This window comes from Sturnus vulgaris, chromosome 4 (assembly GCF_052056855.1).
Source record: "Sturnus vulgaris isolate bStuVul1 chromosome 4, bStuVul1.hap1, whole genome shotgun sequence".
NCBI classification, from domain to species: Eukaryota; Metazoa; Chordata; class Aves; order Passeriformes; family Sturnidae; genus Sturnus; species Sturnus vulgaris.
Genome location: NC_142246.1, coordinates 66,246,415 through 66,272,898, shown reverse-complemented (window position 1 = coordinate 66,272,898; position 26,484 = coordinate 66,246,415). Strand labels below are relative to the sequence as shown.

The 26,484-nt window shown below is 35.9% G+C and overlaps 1 long non-coding RNA gene across 7 annotated transcripts in view; it reads right to left on the bottom strand.

Annotated features, from left to right (window-relative positions):
• The window catches only part of LOC148224061 (uncharacterized), a 64,327-nt gene that overhangs the window by 31,382 nt on the left and 6,461 nt on the right, over positions 1 to 26,484 (bottom strand). For 2 of the 7 annotated variants that reach the window (XR_015803388.1, XR_015803387.1), the window contains one exon: positions 8,478 to 8,632. This is a non-coding gene — a long non-coding RNA (uncharacterized LOC148224061). Of the gene's footprint in view, positions 1 to 7,978; positions 8,022 to 8,377; positions 8,633 to 11,329; positions 11,588 to 25,814; positions 26,049 to 26,484 lie in introns of those variants that run through there. The other 5 variants (XR_015803391.1, XR_015803393.1, XR_015803390.1 and 2 more) reach the window with 5 other exon arrangements.

The window sequence follows — 26,484 nt, the reverse complement described above, 5'->3', positions numbered from 1 at the left end:
CAGGGCCTATCAAATGAAACATTGTATAGTAAATTAACTCTCAAAAGGTAAAAGTTCTTCAGATGGAAAGGGCAATGATGAATTGTTTTAAGCAAGAACATAACATCAGGATCTTCTAATAAAAAGTTCTGACCCATGAATGTTCAACGATCTGCTGATCTCAATTGAGTGGAAAGATTGCCAAATTTAAAATGCACACTGGCCAGGTGATTGAGTCTGATTTCCAGCACATACACATGGTGGAAATAAGTTTATTATCTTCCATATGCATCAGAACTTCTGTGTTTTACAGGACTCTTCTTCAAGGATCTGGAGCAAGACTCTTAGCAGAACATGCTGTTATGAAGCACATTAGCACTATTGCAAAATGGCTGCAGCAAAAAATATTTAAGTTCAATAGAGAGGAAAAGATACATTTAATTAGGGATAAAAAAATGCCTACTACAGTATTTTGGCTATAAAAGTGATGTTTAGTTGGCTTCTTTTGCTAAAATGCAATAACTCAATTGCAAAATTTTTTTTTAGTTTTTTGAAAAGGAGGGGACTTCTTATCATAAAATCATTTAGATTGGATAAGATCTCTAAGATCATTGAGTTCTACCATTAACTCAACACTGCTGAGTCACCACCAAACCATGTCCCTGAGTGCCACATCTACCCTCCTTTTAAATACCTCCAGGGCTGGTGACTTTACCAGTTCCCAGGGCAGCCTGCTCCAGTGCCTGACAACTCTTTTGGTGAATAAACATTTCTTAACATCCAATCCAAACTTCCCCTGCGTTAACTTCAGGTAGTTTCATTCCATTCTCTCACTTGTTGCCTGGGAGAAGAGCAGTGTCCCTACAGGCTGTACCCTCCTTCCAGGGAGTTGTAGAGTCTTCCCTGAGCCCTCTTTTTCCAGGCTAAAAAGCCCCAGCTCCTTCAGCCCCTCCTCATCAGATTTGTGTGCTCCAGACCCTTCCCCAGCTCCACTGCCCTTCTCTGAACGTGTTCCTCCACCTCAATGTCCTTTTTGTCATGAGAAGCCCAAAACTGGTGTGGCCTCTCCAGTGCTAAGTACAAAAGGGTGGTCACTGCCCTGGTCCTGCTGGCCACACTGTTCCTGATACAGGTCCAGGATATCACTGGCCTTCTTGGCCACCTGGCTCCTGTCCAGCCACTGTCAAACTGCAGCCTCAGATCCTTTTCCACTGGGCAGCTTTCCAGTAGCTCTTCCCCAAGACTGTAGTGCTACATAGACTGGAAAGTAAGGAAAATAATACAAAAATTCAGCTGACAGTTGATAAAATTAAAATATATTTTTTTACGTGTGAAAGTTAAATTTATATTTTTAGTTGCTTTGAGTGAAGTCTGATGAAATGAAATGAAATGAAATGAAATGAAATGAAATGAAATGAAATGAAATGAGCCCAGACTCAGTGGGATTTTTCCTAGCCTGAAGGTATTCTTAGCATTTATGTTGACATTTGGAATAGCTTTAGACTTTTGCAAGCCATGTAACAATAACCTGTAAAGATGCTGTACTAGCATATTTTCAGTTAACTGTGAAGTTATGCACCAAAGTCTTTATGAACAACGTTCTTCCAAAATCAAGGTCTGCTGAACCTTTAGTTTTTTGTTTTTGTTTTTTAACAAATACTACCTGTCTGTGTTCATTTGTACATGTGGGCAAAATTGAGTGTCATACACATCCTGCCTCCTTAAAAGAACATTAATCCTTACTTCTGCTTTCTCAACAGAAATAAAACCATTATAGTATTACATAGAAACCAACTGTTGTTGAACTAGAAAAATTGTCCATGGAGAAAGAAAGTTGCAGTCATATCTGGGTTATTTCATGTAAAATAGCATGTCTAGAAGAATAAACTTGAGACAATATGAAGCATATTCTCCACATTTCTCTATTTTCAATATTTTCTGTATTCTGCTGCTCTTCACAGTGAAATCCACTAAAGAATTCCTAATTAGATACAGAAAGCAGAATGGAAAATAAATGCTGAGTGCTGCTTAAACATCTATAAAGGATCAACAGCATACCAGCAGGTAATATAATTGTTTTCCCTAGTGATCTAGAAAATCTATGAATATTTCAATTGAAAATATGAGGGTATGCACATTATCTAAATGAAAATCTCCAATACGATATCTTCAATTGAATTAGAGTAGAAACAGAAATATTTTTTTCTGAAATCTGAAAATTATGGCGGGAGCAGAACATAAAATTAGATATTTTCATTAAGATTGTGGCTTTTATAGTGATGTCTCCTACCATTCATCTGATAGGATGTAATCCTCTTACTTTTGATGGAAGTAGTAATGTCTGTAAGTTCACTGCAGCAAGTGGTTTGTTCTCACAGTTCAAAGAATCACAGGACTACACAGTGAACTTTTGGCTCCCAGCTCCTAAATTCACATTTCCTTCAATGACCTTTTTTTTTTTTTGCATAAGTCTGTGTATGCTCAGCTGGGTCAGAAAACCTAGTGGTGGTGCCCAAAGAATAAGAACTTCTGCCTTAAGCAGAAAAACAGGAGACTTCCTTAATGTAACAGAATTAAAAGGTGCTGATGGGAGGGATTTGTTAATTTGATACCAGGAAAGCAGACACAGGAGAGAGGGAGTGTCAGTGTGGGGTTACCAATGCACTCAAGCAGTGACACCTCTGAGCCTCCACGATCCTTGGCTCTTTCAAATCCCTTGAAGAGCAATTACCTGGTTAGATCCTGGGACACAATAAAATGCATCTCAGCTTTCTGTTTGACCTGTTAACCTGCCAGTTTGTTTTCTGCAGCCTGAGTCTGCTGACCTGCACGACCAACAGGACACGCTGCCAAACTAATATGATATTTTTTATGTTTTTCAGCTTTGGAGGATTAGTGGGATTAAGTCCTAAAGTTTGTTCTAGGTTTGAAAGGGGTTTTACAAAACCTCTTCTGAATCTGAGATGATTAAATGAATTGTCAGTTAAATATTTGTACCGTTCAGGAAATTTAATGTTTTGATTTTATCTACTTCAAACAGCCACTGTATTTGATCATTCTTAAGAAGCTAATATGTTGTGTTTGTATTGGAAACTGAATTAGGAGGTAGCAATGTCTCTATAAAAGCCTGAATAAAACAACCATGATACCTGAAACCACATTTTACGAAAAGCAAAAAGCTCAGACCTTCAGAACAGGCTGATTAATCAAACCAGAAAATACAGTATGAACATGTGTAAAGAAAAGCTGTGTGCTGCATTGTTTCCATAGCCAAAATTAATAAGCAAATGTTCATGTAGGTCCATGGGCTACTGCTTTAATACTTATCCTAAAATTTGATCTAGACGGGAAATGTTTACAGGAATGGCATAGCTAAGAGGAAAATAACTGAATGAAATAGAAGTTGGCTTCTTTTTCCTCCCCTGAAATAAGATAAGTGTTCTTCCAGAAAAAAAATCAACAAGCACCTTGGAAAAAGTTGAAGGACACAGCTACAACTTTTTCATTTCCAATTATGCAACTTTTATTTTGGTAGAGCAAGTGTGTTTCACTGATAAGAATGTCTTCTAAAATATAATTGAATATTTTAACTTTTAGTATATGCATAAGTTGGTTTATTATTTCTTGTCAGCCATAATATATAACATTTCACATCAGGATTACCTTTTTTTCAGATGAGGTCTTTTATAATCAAACCTGTTTCACAGTTTAATCTTATCATTATATTACAGTCCAATACTCTTAACATTTTTATTGTTAATCGGAAGCTGGCAAGATTCCATATTATGTAGCTCTACCTTGCTTCAAAATATAATATCCTGAACCAAAAATGAAGAAAAAAAACTCTCTAAGATTAACAATAATTGTAAGAGGAAAATGAGATAGAGTGAAAAGTAGTGCTCTGGTAATCTGACACAAAGTTATGAAAGTTGATGATTTTGAGAAATGTTATTTGTAGTTTGTTGTTTGATAACTAAGTTGATATATTCAATTGGCCTGAAATTATATTAATTTTTCTGTAATATGTGTTTTTGCTGCATTTGATGTTATGACTCACCAATGAAAGTGGTAATATTGAAAACTAAACCAACAAACACTTTAGAAAAAATATTCCCATTATGTGAACCTTCTTTTGATATTCTTCTTGCTTATCTTCTCTGTTATGTGAACTTTCTTTTGATATTCTTCTTGCTTATCTTCTCTGTTACGGTTTTTACAGTGGCATTTTACTGGGTTAATGTTTATAGACAAATTTGAAAGCAGGAATTATTAATGGACTTCCGGGCTGACTTCTGTTAAATCAGTTATTTCCCTTATATTAGTTGTATATTTAGTTATATTCCCTTATATTACTTATTTAGTTCTGATGGCTAAGAGCTTTTTTAATATATTTGAACCTCTACTAGAGTTAAGTGGTTTTGTTAATACCTGAGAATAATTACGGATTAGAATTAATAGCTTTTTTCTTAGTCTGTCCCAAATTTCGCTAAAAAGGTCAAAATAAAATCAATAGGGATGACAATACCATTTTGGCCCTTAAATGGTTGTGACATTTGAAGTTACACATGGATGATGTAGTGCTGAACTTTTTGGATGAAAGATTTAAACTGTCAGATCAGAATTAAAGTTGTGTTGCAAATGAGAGGACGGCACTGCCTAAGACACATAAAGAATCAGTATTATTGCACTAAATAAAAATCAGATCATTGCTTTAACCATTCATTATAGATCTCCTATGGGTAACACTCCTGGATGTGTGGGGTTTAAAATCAATAGTAAAACCACACCAATCTTCTATTATTTTCTACCTAAAGGCTACAAAAAGAAGTCTCTGATGCAGCCTTGATTACATTCTTGTTTTAATGCTATCAGGTATACCAAAGGTTAGTGGATCATAATGATGCTGTCTTAATTAACTGTTAGAGAAGTTATTACATGCTTTATGTTTGAGTGAAAATGCAGATATATTTACTATTATAATGCCAATATAAATGTAAATTTTCTTCCTTGGAAGTGTGTCACCTGCCTTGGTATGTTTCTGTACCATAAGATTCAGTGTAAGATTTTGAAAGCTTCAAAGTGACAGAAAACATAGTTATTTTTTTATTGACTAAGAGGATGATTTGGACAAAAAAAAGGGTAACTTTAGACAACGATATCTGCCCAGACTAAATCTTTTAATAGTTTTATAGATTGCTAAAGAAACACATTCTGCTGCAAGAAATCTCACATCTGAAATATGATTATCACAATCTGTGTATTCATTGCATCTTTCTGTATGAGAATATTATGCAAGTGTAAAACAAAATGAATTTTTTTACAAGTGTAAAATTGAAAGCTGTAAGTTAAAACAGACTTTAATATGTCATGCTACAACTGTGCCATCTAATATCTTTTATTGTTTCCTTTGTCCACAAATGAAGTGTTTGTGAAAGAGCCAAGCTTGTCAAGTGTCAGTTCAGTACAGAAAATAAAGCAAAAGGGTAAGCACACACACCCACACACACACACACATTAAAAGCATCACTTATCAATAGCAAACAGATCTGACTTTTTTTTTTTTTCAGTTTCAATTGTGGCTTGAAGAGGCTCTCAATATCAGTGATTCAGTCTGTAGGACTCTTCAAACTAGAGGTCTGTGGCAGCCTTAAAGCTGGAACTTTATTTCTATCCAGCCTTCTCCAATTAAAGTAGCTCTGATGATGCTTTTGCTTTTCATGTATAAAACATGCTTGGTATATTTCTTAGTTACCAGAGATTATTCACCAAAAATATCACCCAGAGATTATACTGTTGTAGAAGACTTCAGACTTTGAAACCTGAATTTACCTGAAGCCTATATTTCCTGTACAGGATTCAGAACCATGGACACCCTTATTTAGTCTGACAAGGATGAAAACAGGGAGGTTTTTTCTCTTTTCTCATAACAGGTTAGAGATTTTCTGCATTTGTTTATATATGACTGTAATTAGTATATGTAAAAATATAATATAATATTAATATATGTGAATATAAAGTAGTCAAACAAAGCAACAATGTTTTATTCATTAAAAATTAATGATAAAAATATGTTAATAAAAATTTGCATTTTGATATGGGAACTAGTTATATATATTATGACCATACCATTATAAATGAATTGGTAAAATAAGATGGATTTATACCACTAAAAAAATAATAGTGTGACATGTCAAACAAATGCTTCTACTTATTACAATTAATTGATACTACTAAGTGATCTTATAATTCTCAAATATCATTAGGATCAAATGTCTTTCATTTAGCAACTCAGAATCCAAAGAATATATTGTGCTGAATAAATGTGGAGCTTGCGGGTATTTTATCAGTTATAAGAATGTACCAGTGGACCTCATTATTCACAAAATATCAATAAACCAAACATTTATGCAGTTCATCAAACCATACAGAAAACTGAAATGTGAATTTAAATTATATGAAAATAAAAGGCTATCAAATGATGTGTAAGTAACTGCACATAACCGAGAAGAATAATCTCAGCTTTATTCCTTTAAATATAAGATTACTTAATATTATATTGAATTCACATTGATTTAAATATTACTCAAGCATATAAAGTTAACCATGCTCCAGGTTCAGCAGGGGTTCTTAACTCCTATTTATATTCCTAACCTCCTGCTGAAACCATGTGATTAGACATTTGCAGTATCAGACTTTTTCACATGGTTTTCTATACACATCATTTATTTACCCTTTTGATTTCAGAAGTAAAATTGGCTTATTATCAACTCCATGTTTTCAGAAATGATGAACCACAAATCCTGTGCTGTAAGTTATAAAATATTAGTTTTTATTTTTGTAGATCTTTTTTGTTGCTATCACAAAAACTTATGTCGAGGAAAAGGACCTTTAACAGACAAATTTGTCTCAAAGGAAATGAAATAATTCTGTATCTCTTGTCTGACCAACCACTACGCAGTTTAAACCTTATTGTATACAAACTTGCATAATAAATGCTGAAAAATGAAATAACTAAAAAGAGATTTGTTTGCATTTCAGTGGGAGGCAGTACTACTTTTATTTCCCACAACTGCTGGTTATGCTCTCTTCACCATCTCCATACAAGTCCTATTCTCTTTAATAATAACACCAATGAAACTCTCCATATTTAATGCTTGATGCTGTTGGCATTACATGGCTGAAAAGACAATCTTCAGATGCATTTCTGTCTGATGAGAAGTGGTTTACCTGCTGGTTTCAAAAAATAAGAGGCCCTTTAACTGATTAAAAGGAGAGAAACTGAAAACCATTTGGACAGATATTTCCTTTGCAACCTATAAAGGGGCTTCAATTAGATTTTGGTTTTGTTTTTTTACCAATATTGCATTTTAAGTATTTCAAAAATATTGATGGTTCCCTCTAAGTATAACAAGGCATTTTTATTACTATTTTGCAATTTTAGTATGACCTAGAATCACTATAGCTTAGGAAAATAAGACTTGAGATCTCTAATATCCTTAAGACTATTATTTTTTAAATTTTCTTTATACTTATGCTGTGGATTGAGTCTCTTCTGTGTTCTTAAGCTGTGTCTTCATCTATTCACACATAATTCAGTCCTTTGGCTCTGGTCAGATATTTCTATACAGCGATCCTTTAATGTATTAAGGATATGAATCATCATATTTAAGAAAACCCAGTAGAAGAAATAATTTAATAATAAAACAACAATAACCTCAGCAAAATAACATAAAATGACTCTGTAATGCTTGAGCAGCCCCATCTCTCCACTATCAATATAATAAGATAAAGGGAAATTGGAGTCGTGAATTATTTTCTTTTTCAAATCTATACTATGAAAAGCTAACCCTGGAACCAGATTATAATTTAAAAAGAAAATAAATTAGATTGTAACACATTAATGTGTATTCCATTTTGCAGTCAGAGCAAGAAAGAGAAAACTGATTTTTACTTTTTGATATATCAAATATTACTCTTAGACTTTTCACTGTATGCTTACTTGATAAATCCTTTCATCCACAGTACTGCAGATAACTGCAGATCTGGAAAATAGAGAATATATGGAAAATATAAATGCATTTTGTTTTTTTAGCTTACATTTAGATGAATGAGCACATTGAAAATATAAAATCTGTAACCTCCTTTTAAATAAGAAAAATAAAGTCATACAGAAACTGCAGATCCCAAAAGATACCAGGATTAACAGCAAGCACTCTCTATTGCTGTTAGAAGAAAGTGAAAGAGAATGTTGGTCCAGCAGTTGAGAAAATTATCAGAAAGCAATGCCAAGGAAAGCTGATTATTTAGTTTTCAGTTCCCACTAAAAATGTGCCTACTTAGTGCAGTTACTGTTGATTAAAAGGCGAAAAATCTAAAGCTGTAATTAGAAATAAGTTACCAGAAATATGAGTCAGGTGCTGGCAGACTCACAGGGCCTCATCAGTGTTACCCAGGGGTGCTCAGAGTTTTGGAGCCCCTGAGTGGACACACGGTCTTACCCAGTCTTGATGGAGTGCTTTAAGCAGGAGGTGGGACTGGAGACCACCCCCAAGGTTCCTCCCAGCCCAGGGTATCCTAGGTCCTGTCCAGCATCTGTGATTTCACTGTGCTCCCCTTTGGAGAACTGGAATGATCCAAGTTAACTGAACAGGACCTACAGAATAGTGGAAGGGAAAGAAATCATTAAAAGAAAGTGTCTAAAAGGTAAGATTGAGTAAATTAAGGATGCTAGGTCAGGGAAAAAAGGGTACTCAACACCTGCTACTTCTAACAGTACAGAATCACTACGATTTGAAAGCAATTGACACTTTATACAGAAAGACAATAGGATAACTCATCCTCTTCTTCATATCCAGAAAGGTATTTTATGAAAAGAAAATCCCAAAAACCAACAAAGACAAAAACAACAACAAAAACAACAACAAAACCCCTTTCTCATAGAAATGATTATTCCATGTGTGTTCTAGAAGGAATTAGGAAGGAGTAATAGTGCTTGGAATAAAATGTACAATGTCTTGAGACAGTGCATTTTACTGTCCCAGTAGAAGACAATATATTATGTTAAAAATATAGAGAGAGCCAACATGTTATGTTAAAGATCTGTTTGAGTTTTGAGGAACAAGGCATAATGTTCTTGTTGAAGAAAGTGAAGTGATTCTAATAGCAGTGCTTGATGGCCATAAAGGCTCCTGAGCAGACAGTTCCACAGGCAGCCTGTGGGGAAAAAAGCCAGTCATGGATTTGGAGAGCAAATGGAAAGGAACAGGGAAAGGAACAACAAATGGGAAGCAGCTTTGTCTGGGTATGCTGGAGATCATTGCTTTCCTTTTTTTTCATTGTCAAGTGATCAAACAACCTTAAAAATGTTAAGAATTAAAGGATGGGAAATTTGGGTGGATGTCAGGAAGTCTTCAACAGCATGAGAAGACCTAGTGTCTAAATAATTGCTTTTGACAGGTGTGCTGCAAAGACTATATAGGCAAGAAATTCCAAACTGTTTGTCATTTTCTCTTGCAATTTTTGTACAAAAAAGAAGGAAAATATTAAAGTGGGAAATTTATATGTGTTTTAAGGTTATGCAGGAAGTTACCAGAGGCTCAAATTTAAAGATTTCAGAGCTGTGAACAAGAAATGAAATGTTACAAGATTTATGAAGGGTTGGAGTTCAGTGAATGTGTGTTTTAAGAAACGACTTGCATTTTAATGAAGTGTATTACACTTGAGAGGCAATAGCTTGGCTATCCTCTCTGAACAATGACTTTGTGTGTGACTGTCAAAGAGAGCTCATTATATAAACTAAGTTATAATTCAACTCCATAGATTGATATGATGGCCTCCAATATATGCTGAGCTTCTAAAAGCAATAGGACCAGAAGTGAGGGGCATAGGAAATGGTAATTACTTGTGGAAAATGGCTTCATGGTTTCAACTTGCAGTTCAAAGGGCTTTTTAACAAGAAAAGAACTTTTAATTCAGATCCTCTCCTAGACCTTCAGGCTACCCTACAACTTTTCACAGCAGCTAAAAGTTTTGGGTCTGTCCTATTGTACAGGTTGAGAGAAAGCATTTACCATGCTTGGGAGCAGCCATTAGTAATTTCCATTATCTTCGTAAATATTGTGAGTTTGTTTCTTTACATGTTTTTCCTAGCTTGTGAAATTCCTGACTACTTTCTTTGCCTGCTTGTTTCAGTGGTTAATGCTGATTTGCTAAACTTAGTCTTAAAATTAAGACTTTTTAATGTTTTCCCCTCTGTTAATGCTGTTATCATCCAGGCAACTTAGCTTGCTTAAATTGTGATTGAACATCAACCATTTCAGCTTTCTGATTAGACACCTTCGGCTGGATGGGTACAAATACATGAACATGGATAAGAAGATCTTCCCATTGACACCTTTATTTGCAAAAAGCTGTTCTCCAGGCCTTAGGCGAGCACACAAATCTGTCACAGTGATATCCCCTGTAAAATAGCAGAGTAGCAAAACGGTATATACAAGATTAAACAAAACACTACTTGAAATTCTAATATGTCTTCATAGTTCTGAGGTTTTGTTTATTCATTCAGACTTATTCTTTGTATAGCAAACTCCCGCTGGGGTTTTTTTACCTTCTACATCAAGGAGTTAAAGGAAAATCCTACAACTACAGAACAAAACCAGGCTTAGTTCATATGTTAATGAGTCAGGATAATTGCAGCTTTCCCTGGGTAATCTTGGTGTCAATTATTCATGAATGGTTGACAGCAGACATGACATTTCCAACTGTCAGCTTTCAGTCGTTTTGTTTACAAGTATGAAATCCTTAAGGATGAAACTTTAGATAGGAGTTTAAAATTGGGATTTTTTTTTTTTTTTTCAGGAAAGGTGGAAAAATAGGAAAATAAAAAAAAATGGAGATGCAGTGAATTTTCTTCATAAAGTGCAGGAAAAGAGCCTGTCTCTGCCAATAATGTTCACAGTATTGTTGGAATGAAGCTGTTGCTCAGTTATTGGGATCCACTGAGCCCCAAAATTTGTGCTGAGCCCAAATAACAATACCATGTACCCTCATGGCACATAGATGGTGCTACTCCATTACCAGGGGGAAGAACCATGGTAAGCTTTCAAGCCATGGTTTGCTTCCCAAGCTTTCAGTGCTTTGTTCCCAGCTAGTGCAGTAGCTGGAATCACCTGTAGCACGTCTGGGGAATGCCACCAGGATCTCTGCTTTGCTTCATATCCCTTTGTAATTTCAAAACAACAATGATAAGGATTTTCCCGACTTTCCCTTTTGTGAAATTGAGCCCCCCTAACTTAAAAGGTGCATAGAAGTGAAACACAGACTTTCCAACCTCACTAAAGTGAGATTTTACCCAATAAATTCCCACGTATCTTCAAGTGTGTTTGAAACAAGCTCTTCATAGAATCATTGAATCATGCAATGATGGGTTGGAAGGAGCTCTCAAAGGCCATCTGGTCCCAACTTTCTTGTCAAAAGCAGAGTCTAGGCAAGATGGCCCAGCACCCAGTCCAGCAGAATCCCCTGTGTGCAGTATCCACCCATGTACAGGGTGTAGCCCTGCCCCTCTGGACCTTGTCAACAGAGGCTGTGCCTGATACTGTTCATATATCTGTGAAGAAACCACAATATTTCTAAATCATAGCACCCTAATTGAAATCAATTGACAGGAGTACAATAGGGAAAGACATTTAAATGCCTAAAGATGCAGATAGGTACTTACTGAGGTTTTTCAAAAGATTCTACACACCTGACTCACATTATGAAAAGTTTAAGGAGTCTCAGTCCATTAATAAGCTATTTCAGTTTTTAAGTCTTTATACTAATTTTGAGATAATGACAGTTTAAGAAAATGCTCACCCAGGTTGAACATTTACATTTTTTTCTAACAGAGTTATTTTTCATTCGAGTACACATATTTCTTAGAATAACATTTCTTTTTTCTTTTTCTTTTTTTTTTTTTCTTAAAAAAAGGACTGGAAAGGCATAGTGGAAGAACTGAGGTTTAATAATTATTAAGGTTCTTTGAGTAATTAAAGTCACTGACTTTTAGTGTGCATCAAAATTCAATGTGTGGCCTGGTTTTTCCAGAAATCCAGTCTCAAATAAAGTGCAGCACCTTAGACATGGACCCAATTCTCCATATTCTTGTAGGCTATCTCCCCATATTAACTCTAATTTTGCAGTTTACACTTATAATTCACTCAGCTAATCATTCATGGTTCACAGACTCTGGTAGCTTATATTAACGCTGGTCCCACTGGACTCATGCTCCTTTTACAGTTTCAAGACATTTTAATCTTCCATTTCATTATTTAATTGACAATTTTCAGTTGTTAGATTGAAAAGAGATATGTGGAATTTACCAAAAGCAATGCTATTTTTAATACTTTTTTATTATCCACTTGCCCGTGTTCATCCAATCTGGTATGGTATGATTTTCATCAGTCATTCAAAAATATGTTATTTTTGCTTGTCTTTTTAATTTTTTTTTTAAATTCAAAGATGCAGGCAGATTTGGGGATCTGATTTATATGAGAGTTTTCAGTATAATTATTTACATGAAAACAATCTGGTTTATGGGCTCTTTTACTAGACAATAGGCTGCAGATAACAACAAATTTTTAAAGTTGTTTAAATTAAAATAATTCAGACAGACTGTACAGCAAAATAAATTGAAAATATCTATTCCAAAGCCTCTGAACCTCAGACAGACTTATTTCTTTTAATCACCTCTGTTTTTTATACAAAGACATTTGTTTATAGGAAATGTGCCTGCAATATGTATCCACATTTAACCTTTAAGCTCCTCTTGTGTTAATAGAACATCCAGCATGAAAATTAAAACTGATCCATGGTGCATATGGGTTAAATGTATATCTCTCAGCATCCCCTTACTGTTTTTACATGTATATGAAGGTGTTTATGGTCTCAGCTTTCATGATGATTTGCCTTTTGAAGAGAGAAGGGGAAAGTGGAAGCGAAGGGGCCTCATGTGGATCTTTCAGATTTTTAAAACATTTTTGTCTCAGGTGGCTGTTGCAGTGCAGTGCAACTTAAACACTCTTGCAAATACATTAAAACAGTGATTTTGTGAAATCTCAATTAAAATGCAGAAGGAAACACCATTCCATCTTAGAAAACTCAAAATATCCTCATGTTGATAAAACAAACTGCTCTCCTTGACTTCTGGTATTGATTGAGTGACTTCTAAACCACTTGATAGTCTAAAAGTATTTCAAATAAAGGGCAAACATGACCTTTTGCCATGATTATGTTCCCCAGATAGTTTTTTCTGTTTGCATGCACAGACAAGCAGATACTGTACTGACTTTTAAAAATGTTCTGTAGATGCTGAAAAAAAGGGTGAATTTTCCTATTCTAAATTAGACAATAATATTAAAAGCATCCCAAAAGACAATTGAAGAACAAATTTTTTTACTTGGAAAACTTTCATGTTTCAAATATAAAACAAAGGTAAGTAGTATGAAAAGTAGTCCAAGGAAAACTGTTTATTTCATTTTGTATTCAGAGTGAATCATCCGTGATTAATCCTGCCATATAAACACCTACCAACAGCTTCTTCAGACTGGAAAAAAAGTTGAATTTCTTTCACAAGATTCCCCATTCTTTAAGCAAGCTGCACAGTGAAATTACTAGTATCCAATAGCAAATGTTGTAAACTGTTCAAGAACCACTTGTTTAAAAGATTTTACAATTTCTCTTTAAGGATGAAGTACTAGTGCACAATAGATGACTCCCTTTTGTTCGATTACTGCACCATCATGCATCTATTTTAGATTTGTGATGACTGCCTAGTCCTAAATTTTTACAGAATTCCAGTTCAAGGATAAGGTACCACAGAAAATTTCTAAAGCTGATTTCTGTTTTAGTCTTTACCTTTTAAAATATAGAGTGCCTTTAAGACACATTTCAACAAGAGCCAATGATGACCCCCTTGAATAAAACAATTCTGGTACACACTCAGTATTTCTCAAATTTGTTCACAGTTCAAACAAAGGTCTTTAAATAAATATACGTGGCTTCTGAAAGTTCTTTATTTACACATATTTCTCATCATGTCCAAAAAAAAATTATTTATTTTTTATTTATGACCAAGTAAATTATTGCACGGGAGTTGAATGTTATCAGTTATTACAGTGTCCAGAAGAAAGGGTCAACTTTATCTCCCAGGCTCTCAAATTAAAAGATGAAATTAATAAATCTAACATTATTTTAAAAAGCAAAAACACATTTTGCAAATCAACATTAAACATGCATGGAATTATGTATTTCTCAGTAGATTTCCTGGATTTGTTTACTTTATGAATTTTGAGTCTCTTATTCTGAAAGATTAGGGTTTTTTTCCCAGAAAATGTCAAATTAACATTTGTTTTAACCACAGCTTAGGGATGATATGGAGAATTGTTGTGGATTTAACAAGGCAGGTTGCAATCCGAAATATATGCATCACAAAAATACATTATAAGAAAAAAATATAATATAATATAATATAATATAATATAATATAATATAATATAATATAATATAATATAATATAATATAATATAATATAATATAATATAATATAATATATGTAATAAATATACTTCATAGAACATAATCATAAACATATTAATATAATATCATTAATATATGAGTGAAATAAATGAGGAAGTGAACATGTTTGTTATTCCATATCAATCCTCTTCATGACCTTTTAAGTGTGTAATAGTCTTCTCTGAGTAAACATTACTGCTGTGTCCCTGCTCTGCCAACCCTGCAGATCAGCTCTCATATTGTCTAGTAAGGACACATCCCTTTGCCATGGGACTGCAAAGAACATCCAATCATTACCTCAGATTCGGAATCAATTCTCCAAGAACAGCATTTATGTTATAGTATACAGCAATTTCGTATTTTATTGTATATTAATTATATGCTACGTTATGCTATCATTGATAGAATCTGTCAGAATCATAAAAATTTAAAAGTTGACAACACAAGATAGCTATTAAACTACAAATTGGACTATAATTTCACTGGTTTAGTGCAAACATATCCTTACCTACTATTTCTTTTTGCAATTTCAAGGACTGTAAGATGTCAGAAAAACAAGATTAATAAAATTATACTTGTCCCCAATATACAGTTATAAATGATAATGAATTCATTTACCAGAACTAACCAGTTTCTTTTTACGATTCCTAAAATATCAGATCCCTATTTACTAATATATGGCTCTAAGTTATTTAGTGGGTGTTGCTTGCATGTACCTGTCCATGGATGGCTTGGAAGTGGATGCCATCACGTTTTTTGGCTGTTTGAAGTGACTGAGGTGCTTTGTTTCCTTGCTTGGAAGTGGAAATGCTTTCTGCTAGTACCTGTTCCTGGAGGAATTTGATGTTCTCTGATTTTCTCTCTTTCACTGTATTCACCTATGTGTTTGTCTGAGGCAACACATGTGGATAAACTTTGGACATGGATCACACTGTGTTCCCAGTGCTTCTGGGGGCAGAAATCCATGTAAGTGTTGGCTTTACTGTCCCAGACCTAGATTTCCAATAGGATTGAGACTTCTGTTCAAACAATGTGCTGTCCAGAAGAACTATTAAAAATGAAAAAGCAAAATGTCTTTACCAGTTCTGTTAAATCAATGACAAAACTCCCATTCATTTCAGGAATAAATCTCTAACCCTCGGTGACCCCACAATAGCTGGAATTGTCTGTGAGCTGAAAGATTTTCTAATAGGCTACTTAAAGCCTACCACATCAGGTCCTAATGTGCTACTATACATAAAAACCCCGTTTCAAAGCCCATAATGATATGTTTATTCAAATTTCAGCAGTAGGTCAAGGAAATTTATCAGCATTCCATAAAGCCTCTGCATTATGTGCACTGTTAAATGTCAGAAAATTTAAGAAGCTCTTAGTTATTATCTCTATTGGTTGCTTCAGATATACATGATAAGCATTTAAATAATATTTAAATACTATTATAAAAATCCCAAATCATTAAAAAAAAAAAAAAAGAAATAAAAAAATGTACAAAGGAAATTTGGTTTCACATAACAATACCTAATAGAAAACTAGGCTTAAGAAATCATTTTCATCTCAAATGGAAAGTAAATTTATGCATTGGTTTTAATTGCAGGTTTTAAAAATTCATTTTTCATTCCATCTTTATTCCATTATAGAATACTACAGCATTGCAACCCAGCACTTCTTTTTTCCCTGCTTCTCACTTTGCCATTTTACTTCCTGCTCTTCCTTTATTCTTTATTATTTACTTCCTCTCATATTCTCACATCTTCCTCCTTTTGCTTATCCTTCTCTCTTTTTTTTTTCTTTTTTTCTCTCTTTTCTTTAGCATGTGAGTATTTTACACCTGCTGTAGCTCTCCTGTGGTGAGTCTCAGCCATGGTACAGAATTGCAAGCTCTTTCCAGTAGTTTTCCATGTTATGCTTGTTCTCTTTTATGTGCAGACTTCTTTGCTGTTCCCCTTCATGATCCCTTAAGCCCACGCTATATATTTTGCCAGGGAAATCAGTAAGGCCAAGGACAACTTCATATGTTAGTTTCCCTGTACTTTTGCTGTCAGGAGTTCACATTAAAAGACCCATTATTTTTTTTTTTAAGTGGTAATTACTGAGTGGTGAGTACAGAACAACGAAACAGTTGTTGTTGTTGTGAATTGCTTCGTTAATTATACTTTGAAATGAAATTCTAAGCTTTTTGCACTCCAAAAGTTGTATTTCTTTGCCAGTGAAAAGCAGATTATTTTGGAAATAGTAGTGGTTAGCAGCTCCACCTTTGGTGTCCTGGGCTGCAGTGGGATGGTCACGGAAACTCTGACTGATGCATAGAAGGGCTGTTTCTATTCCTTACACTGACTTTTTCATCCTCCTCTGTACCCCAGAGCTGTGCTAGTGGAATTGTGTGGGGACATGGATCGTGGCCCTGGTTTTCATGTCTGCATGGAAAAAATAAATCAGTCTGAGCATGTTCCTGATAGAGCCTAAGAGTGGTCAAATGGATTATTTAAAGTTTATGCTGATGGGTAAGCAATCTACTCCTTGAAGTTTGGACTATAAACAGTTTTTAGTACCAAGCTCAGTAAAACATATGGTTTAGAAGTTCCTCCAAAAAGAGGAAAGTATTATTTCACCATACCATGTAGTATTTTAAAAATATTTGTAAGGTTTTCACTTAAATTGAGTAAGTTCTTGTCCTTACATGGCGTTTGGTTAAATACTTCCTTCATTATGAATCATCTGGAATAGATGCTGTGTTTGATTTTTGTGGTTACTATGTGACTTTGCACTCCATCAGTAAAATAGATTATGTGCTCCAGAGTTTCCTGGCTCTGGAAAGGGAATAATGGTGTGTGTTGACTAGAACCATGCCCATGCATCACCAAAGGAAGCTTACTAGAAGATTTTGCACTGCACTGCACACACAAGTCCCTCTGCTCTGACACCAGCTCTCTGGGGAGGTAAGCCAAATCAAAGCAAAATAATTTCCCAGATGAGTAGAGATCAAAAATGCTGAAATGTCAGCAGTACTATAATCTAAATTGAAGTAATTTTTGATTCCTAAGTTTTTGCTTTACTGTTCCATAGAGCATAATCTTGATTTATTCGACTGATGTCTCATAATGCAAGCAACTTGAGTGGCTGGAGCACATCTGAAGCAGCCCTTGGTGTGTGCAATAGACCTGAAAGGTCTGTTCTATCATCACTCACACTCCTCTGCCATTGCTTGACAGGTGTTTTGATGAACAAGCACAATAGCTCAGAAGACATTTGACCAGACTAAAACATCTGTCTTGTGTCTGTGCAGATTGCAGTGCCCACAGAAAGCCTGAAGGGCCAGCGTTCCACTCGAGGTTGTAACTCTTGCTTTTCAGAGGTAGAAGTGGCAGCATGACACAAAGCAAACTTGAATGAGCTGTGAAATTGCAGAAACTGTTCAGTTTACATCTTGTGAAATGATTTTAAAATTACTCTTGGATAGGATACCAAGTATGCTAAACAAATTTGGGAAGTTCTGCATTAGATAGTGGCTTAAAAGATAGAATGTCTGTTAAGATGCTAACAATATAATGCTGTTATCATATTTATTGAGTCTATGTGACAAATAAGCATAGTTCCAGAAAAGAGGATTGAGAATTAATTTGGGGTTTTTTTCCCACCTGAAACCTTGCCTTCTTTTCTAATAAATTTTAAATTACCCTGCAGTGAATTTGTATTTTATACCAGCTATTCTCCTGTACAATCTGAAAAGGAAAGGGATCTGTATATATGAGACAGTGAGGGATAATTCTGAGCTGTGAAGTGAACACTCAGCAAGATCAATTCTGCCAGTTATGAAGACAAGCATATTATCCAAACTTGCAAATATTTACTATCTCAGAGTGTTTCTGGCTGGATTATTCTATTCTAATAAGAAACTTGCACATAATAAAATATTTTGCTTTCTAACTTTGCGTTGCTCCGTCAGTAACGGATTAAGTTGCAATATTAAGTAAATTAGCACTAGAATTTTTTACAGTGACTGACACAAGAACAGCTACAATCCAGTGTTTGAGTCCTGTTATTGTCACATTGATGCCTGTGTGCAGAGCCAAGGCTTCACACACAAGTGGACAAGAGTTTTAATTCTCCATTGCTGCTGTTACAAGGTGATCTAACAGCTGAAAACATCAATGCTTTAAAGGATTTCTTTGGTGATTAGAACTCTTTTCCCTAAACTTCATCATAGTTTAAGGGAAGCTTAACATCTAGAGAGAGAAAGACAACTCCACATCTTCAAAGGATGGTTTTGCAAGCCTGCATACCAAACAGAAAACATATCCCTGGAATGGATAACCTTGGAGGAACAAAGCTGTACCTGATTTACCTGTCAAATAGGTCAAGACAACAGCTAGAAAGCTGCAGTCCTTTCATGGTGCTGGAAATATTTTTTTTTTAATTAAACTCAAGTCAAGCATGAGTCACAGTTTCATTCATTTCCAAATAAATTGCTGCATTATTCAGCTTGAAAATATGACATTCAACATGCGTTTGTGTGTGTGCACGTATGCACATTTTTTTTTAATATGTGTGTATCTTAACTCATGATGAAAATAAGAATGTCTTTATTCAACGGGTGCTGGTGCAGATAGAGAGGCACAAACATCAACTTACAGAGTTTCTTTTCCTACATGTTCCAGATAACCATTTGTCTTTGAGGCTATGCAGTTTTCTTTGTAAGCTTTCTGAATATGGAGTTTGATATACATAAAAAGCTGTTGCTTTATCAGAATAAACAGACTGCTTTTATACTGAGCAGAAAGAACCTGAGTTACTGGCCCTCTGTAAATAATTCAAGGTATTGACCTCTTTTGCTTGTTCTTTTTCTTAAGAGAAGTTCCACTTTTTTTTTTTTTTTTTTTTTTTTTTTTTTTTTTAATCTCTTTTTAGTTCTTTTGTTTAATAATTTGGGTTTTTTTGTGTTCAGTGCTACCTCTGTGTTCTGGCTGGATTATGAGGACAGAAGAGGACCTAGTCTGAGGCTAGCAGTAAATTAACATTTTTATTAGTTAAACTGGCATGTAAAAGACTAAGGAGAAATATCAAACCCACAAATACAGATCAAGGACCAGGTAGAGACAATTTTTTCTATATATGGTTGTGTAGAATAGTAAATGAAAACATGTTTATAGAATATGTACTGAGTTATATTTAAGCATAATTTCAAGGCAAAATTGCTGCTACCAAATTGGTTCTTAAACTGCAGTGTGAGCTTTCACGTAACATTTCACCATGTCAAAGATGCTGAGATGTGAGCCACCCTTTGTTCTCTGGCTCCCTAAGCCCACCCAGTACAGAGCTGGCAGCAGCAAGTGGCCATCCAGGTGTTCTCTGTGCTGATCAGAGGTGGCAGGACAAGAAAAAAACAGCATGAAGTTGTGTCAGGAGAAGTTTAGGCTGGATATTAGGAGAAGGTTCTTCATCTTTTGGGTGAAGAGGGTGGTTGAGCACTAGAATAGGCTCCCCAGGGAGGGGGACAGAGCACCAAGACTGAGTTGAAGAAATGTTGGGACAACACTCTCAGGCCCTTGGTGTGGTTCTAGGGATGTCCTGTGCTGGGCCAAGAGTTGGACTTGATGAGATTCTATGATTCTATAATCTGGGGGAATCACTGGTGGGGCTAAACTTGTAAGCCAAGTCCCTTACTGCTTTCCAAGCAATTGCTCACTCCAGTGGCCCTAATTCCAGAGGGCCAAAGAGAAATCAAACAAAAAAACAACAACAACAAAAAACCAACAAAAAACCCTCACCAAACAAACAGGGAAAAAGAATAAACAAATAAAAAACAGTGCTGCTGGGGAAGAATGACCTTGTTCTTCAGTCCTGAGCAGGAACTTTTACTCTCTAGTTGTGAGGTCAATGTTTGTGAGCAGCACCCCTCCTTTTCTTGCTGCCTCCCTCAGCCCAGCCCAGGACTGACAGGGGTGAGCAGAGCACCCCCAAAGGAGCCCCTTTGTCTCACTCCCTCACCATGGTAGGATGCCTCTGAACTGGTTTTTCACTGACAACTCTTTCCAGCAGAACAAGTAACTTTTTTTTTTTCCCTCCCCTAAGGATATCCTTTCTTTTTTGTGAATATTCGGTATGTATTTGATCTTCTTGCCTTCACAAGACAATCAAACATGGCTTGTCAGCAGTTTATTAGCAAGAGAGAAAGAGGAAGGGCAGAAAGGGGTTATATGCATGAGGAAAATGTCAGGTTTGGATAAAAAAATTATGAGGTATGATCCTTTGACAGAGTTAAACTCAATGTTTTAAAATCAAAGCTTTCTGTAATCAAACCATGAAGCTGAACTGATAATCATGCAAACCATTGTTTTGCTTGAACTAGAAGTAAATTGTCATTTCAGTGCTTTTCTGAATGCTGCAAGAATTGAACCAAAACAGATTTTTGGTTGCAAGCTAAACACTACAAATAAAAAAAAAATACAACTCCCTAGCAGGGACTTATTTATTATGAGCCTTATTTGCACTTGATAGGAGCTTCAAAGCAAAGTCATGTCACAGCCTATTCCCCTGTCTCCCCTCCTTCCCACTCGACTTGCAGGCACAAACAGCACAAATTCTCTCTCCAGCTACGTGACATTGCCCTTCTTTACTCTGTGCTGGGCCAGCAGGGAGGGGTGGCAGAGTCTCTGTCCTTGGAGATGTTCAAAAGCCACTTGGACATGGTGATCATGCCACCAAGTGGGGAGAAGAGTGGCATAAACAGGCTCCAGAGGTCCTTTCCAGCCTGAGTCAGTCTGGGATTAATCAGTCTGGGATTCTCTCTCAAAGGGCTCATTGCTCCTGGAGATTAGTTAAAAGTTCCACCTGTAGGGAAATATTGGCCTGCACAGAGAATTCCCCATGAGGAGTAAGAGAGAAAAAGCCAGAAACACAAACTCTACTTTCCAGCTGCAGAGTTGATCAGGGCCTCTCACATATATTTAGATGTATGCAATAGAAAGGGCTTACCTGTCATTGCAACAGGAGGTTTGATTGGAGAATGATTTAAAAGTCTGATCTTGATATATAACTCTAATAAAATCAGTGGAGATATACAGCTCTGACAGTAATGTGTAAAAAGTGCCTGACTGTCTCATTTTAAAATACTGATTTGTATTAGTTTTACTTCATTGGTTTCAAGCAGCTTTTCTAGATTTATATTGATGCAAGCAAGATTAGAAACAACCTCAACATCTGCAACTTTTGTATTTATTATTAAGAAATCTCTGATTCTTACACTGATCCACTACTGCTCCAAGCAACCCAGTTCTTTTCCCAGTTCAGTAGAAGAAAATACACATTTTTGGTAAATGGCAGTGAAATATTTTAATCATTCTTAATACTATTTAGCATTTAATAGAAATCTGACCCTCTCAGCTTTATACCTTGTCTTCTTCCTGCAGCATAAGCATGCCATCACCTGTAATTTCTGTGAGTCCAGATCCCAGTAGTCCACATATAAGGATGAGCAGAAATCTGCTGCTTGGCAGCTGGAAAGCATGACAAGGTTCAGTGCTCCAAAGGCAAAATAATTTTTCTTACTTATTTTGAGTGGTACAAGTAACTTCTTCACTTCCACAAATGATAGGGGAGTAAATCTAGAAGCATTAATCTTCCCAGTCTCTCCCTCTGCCTAATGTGCAGGCACAACCCTCCTTTACCTCTGCAATGAGTTCCTCAGAGCTGCTCAGAAGCACAAGGGGGCTGCTCTTTCTATTAGGCTACCAAGTGTTTCAACAAAAGAAGTGAAATCTTCTCTCTGTGTTGCCAAGATGAATTTTATCTTTAAGGAAATTACCAAATAATTCCTAAACGCAAAGATTTTCTAGCTATTTTCTTCATTTTACACAAAGGAGTAGGAAAGCAAACTTTGATCATGTATGTAATCCTCAGATTCTTGAGTGTCTGTTGCATTTCTCTTCATGGACAAAATCAGATCAAGAGTAGAAAAATAGCACCTTAGAACAAAATAAATCAGTTTAAAATAATGACTCAATGACTCATAAAATACTGAAAATACTGAAGACTGTGCAATTTCTTTTTTCTTCTTTTTTTTTTTTTTTAATTGAAGCAGATTGAAGTTATTCCAAAAATATTGTTTGCTATATCAACATATTTCTCTGTCTTCTTGCCAAATCTATTGTACAGGAAAATCATGGAAGGATGGGAGAAAAAGAAAGAAAGGAAAGAAAGGAAAGAAAGAAAAGAAAGGAAAGAAAGGGAAAGGAGGAAGGGAGGAAGGGAGGAAGGGAGGAAGGGAGGAAGGAAGGAAGGAAGGAAGGAAGGAAGGAAGGAAGGAAGGAAGGAAGGAAGGAAGGAAGGAAGGAAGGAAGGAAGGAAGGAAGGAAGGAAGGAAGGAAGGAAGGAAGGAAGGAAGGAAGGAAGGAAGGAAGGAAGGAAGGAAGGAAGGAAGGAAGGAAGGAAGGAAGGAAGGAAGGAAGGAAGGAAGGAAGGAAGGAAGGAAAAGAAAGAAAGAAAAGAAAGAAAGAAAGAAAGAAAGAAAGAAAGAAAGAAAGAAAGAAAGAAAGAAAGAAAGAAAGAAAGAAAGAAAGAAAGAAAGAAAGAAAGAAAGAAAGAAAGAAAGAAAGAAAGAAAGAAAGAAAGAAAGAAAGAAATTTTCAATTTAATTTATAATTTGGAAAATACTAACAAATGTGTAGGCATGGAGGTGTATTTTGGCATATATGTTGAGCGAGTTCTATGGGTTCAGCCCACCCTAAGCAGCTCAGAAGAATCACAGCGACTGGAGGTGAAAATATTCCCTCTGTCTTTGTGTAGAGAGAAGTAATATTCTCCTATCTACAGATAACTTACAAGTGACTGACTTGTAAGCAGTGCAAGTGTATGAAACCCAACAAAGTAATATATTGCATTAAGACATTGCATTCGGTTTTCAGTATAAATGAATAACAAATCAAAATATTCAAGATGACTAAACATTAAAATCAACAAATAAAACATGCATAATTGGTATGAGACAATGTTCGGATCAAAACGATAATCTAACAAACACAGATAATTCGCTGAATTATTTGATTATTTGGTTTGATTTGATATAATAAGAGCCCAGAGTGGAGCCACAGATCTGAATTACTGATAACTAGCCTGAGTAGCTTTGGCTCACGCATGGGCTGTCAATGTGTCTCTCAACTCATTTCACACTTGACCTCCCGGAGGGCAGCAGAGCTGAGCACAAACCTACGCTGTGCTTTCTGCTCCCAGACTTTGCTAGAAAGGAAAAACTGCACCAGAAAATCCATATTGAAGCAGCAACCAAACAGAAAAACCTCATGTCTGAAAGTCTTAAAAAAAAAAATAAAAAAAGCAAAAGAAACCAAACCCCCAAAAACAGGAAGGAAGGAAATAAATTCATTATTTGAATGCTCTGCCCACATAAAGAGTTATAGTGCCTCTTAAGAGTAGCACTCTGATGCATTAATAGTCGGGGCAGGAGTTCAGTTTAACTATTGCTGCAGCTTAAGGTACACAATTACATTCTTCAGCGTTGACATTTTCACCTTGATAAGCATAATAATGCCATGCAGATGCAGACTAAAACCCATAATTTCAGCACTCTGCTTCTACTCACGTTGATTATAATAAGGCACGGCACTGAAGCATGCACAATCCTACATTTAATTGTCAGCATAGCCCTTCATTTAAACAAGAAGTTAGTTAACAGGATGCCTGCTCCAACGAGTGTGGGAGGCATTGCAAATAGCTGGGGCTAAACACAGGAAATTAAATGTGCCAGCAAAAAGTGCAAAAAATCTGGTGAGGGCCTAAATTCACCTCCAATTTCTCTGTGGGTTTTGATGCAAATTAAAAATAAAATATGGTATGTTTATATTTGCAAGAAAGAACCTGGGTTTGGTTTGTTGGTTTCCCCGCCCCCCCCCCCCCCCCCCCCCCCTTCTTTCCTTTGTTTTTTAAACTAGGGAAAGTTTCTCTGCAGTTAACTACATCATTAGGAAGCAGCAAGCCATATGATGACATTGAAAGACAGATTCTTGTACATATAGAAATGCCCAAATACAGTAAACATGTCTGAGTTTGAAAAGCAAATGGATAATATTAAAATAAAGCCTATGTAAATTAGGCAAGACGAGAATACTATGCATTGCATTTTGTTTACTAAGTCCCTTCTGTAGGGAAGAAAAAAGCAGCATATAACAAATAGAAAATTATTTAAATTGGGGCAATTGTCACACTCATACATATGTACATGTACTTTATTCATACATGTGTATATATATGAATCTACTGATTGAAAAGTATCTACCTGATAAAAGATAGGTATCAACAATACAAAAATCTTATACCTGATTGAATTTATTGTATTTTTTAACTTGTACTCCGTTGTTGCTTGATGCTTGAAGCAACGCTAGTTTGAAAGAAAAACAAACAAACCACATCCAAAACTTGAAACAACCAGAATAGCCTTGCTGGCATCCCCCACATAACTCTCTTTTATGATGCCATAATGCCATGGAAATATATTTTAATTCCTTCTGATCGTATGAAAAGGAGAGAAGGCTCTCAAAAATGCATAATTTTGAAAGGGGCGGGGGTCTTTGCCCTGGCTCATTAGATGTTGTGTTGTGCAGGATTAACCACCAGGCACTGCATGCACTTCATGGGATGACATCTCCACAGAGGTTCAGTGGCTCGTGGCTGTCTCACTGCAGGCCAAGGAGCTACCTTGGGAAGGCAGCCTATGTCCCATGCTGAGCTGAGGAGCTGGTGGGACATCAGGCAGACTCCAGGGCTGGCTCACACTCAGACCACGTCTGCTCTTCACTGGAGGTAATGGCAACCCCAAACTCAGCTCGTGAGCATCCATCTGGCACTAGACCCACTGGTTTATCATGTCAGGAATTTCATGATGTTGCTGTACTGTTCTCTAAAGTGAAAATGAGTTGTCTCTGTGGTGCACCCGGCTAGCCTGACAAGATGCCTCTGCACTGGTTTAGCAGAAAAGCTATAAATTACTGTGCTGGCTTATATATCGTATAAGCCAATGCAAAACTATGATAATGTAATTAGCCCATGAGCTTGTAGTAAATACAGACTTCAAAGCAACTACTGTAGCAGATTTATGCACATTTTCTGCCAATTTATTTCCAGCTCTGCCTCAAACCTAACTGGGTATAATACTTCAAGGTCGAATCTCTGCCTTGGATTATGCCGGATGCAATTCATAAACTCGCAATCAGTTGAGGTTTTGTTAAAATGACTTTATTTTATCCTTTTATATAAAAGAAATGGGAACTCACCAACTTCACTTCGGTTTTGTAGACAAACAAAACAATAGGTAGGTGTGGGAGGAAAGCCTTTGTAAGAGATCATGGAGTTCATGAGTAGTGCTGAGAGCCACTCTTCAGCTGCAAGCCCTGCTCCTGCTTTGGGAATGCTGTGCTGCTGGCCCCGAGGAAAAGAGCAGGCTTAGGGAGCTTTTATGGAAGTGTAGCACTAGATGTTGTCAACAGAAGACATTTGCCAGAGAAACTGGGTTGCAATGTATTTTCTCTGACGAGTTGGCTTTTGGTAGGCCAGAATGCTGAGGTGATACAAAGAACAAAGCAGCTGCACAGTAAAAAACTTCTCATGGAGAAAAATACAATGTTGGTGGTAGGACTTGCAATTAATTTAAAAGTGCACTATAAATTAAGTGTTTTTAGTTTTGAAGTGATGTGTAGTACAATTCAAATGTTGGGTGCTCTAAAAATATTGAGCTTTAATTAACCACTGCATTCATTAAAAGGAAAAAAGATAAAAAAGAAAAGAAAAATGGTATTTATTTTATGGGAGAAAATAGTTGAATGTGTTTATATGAATCATTTAATATCTGTCAACAAATGATTACCAGATCTCAGAAGCAAAAATCATCTAATTGGCCCTTAGCATTTAGAAGCAGTTGAGTGATTGGGAGGATACTGCTATATA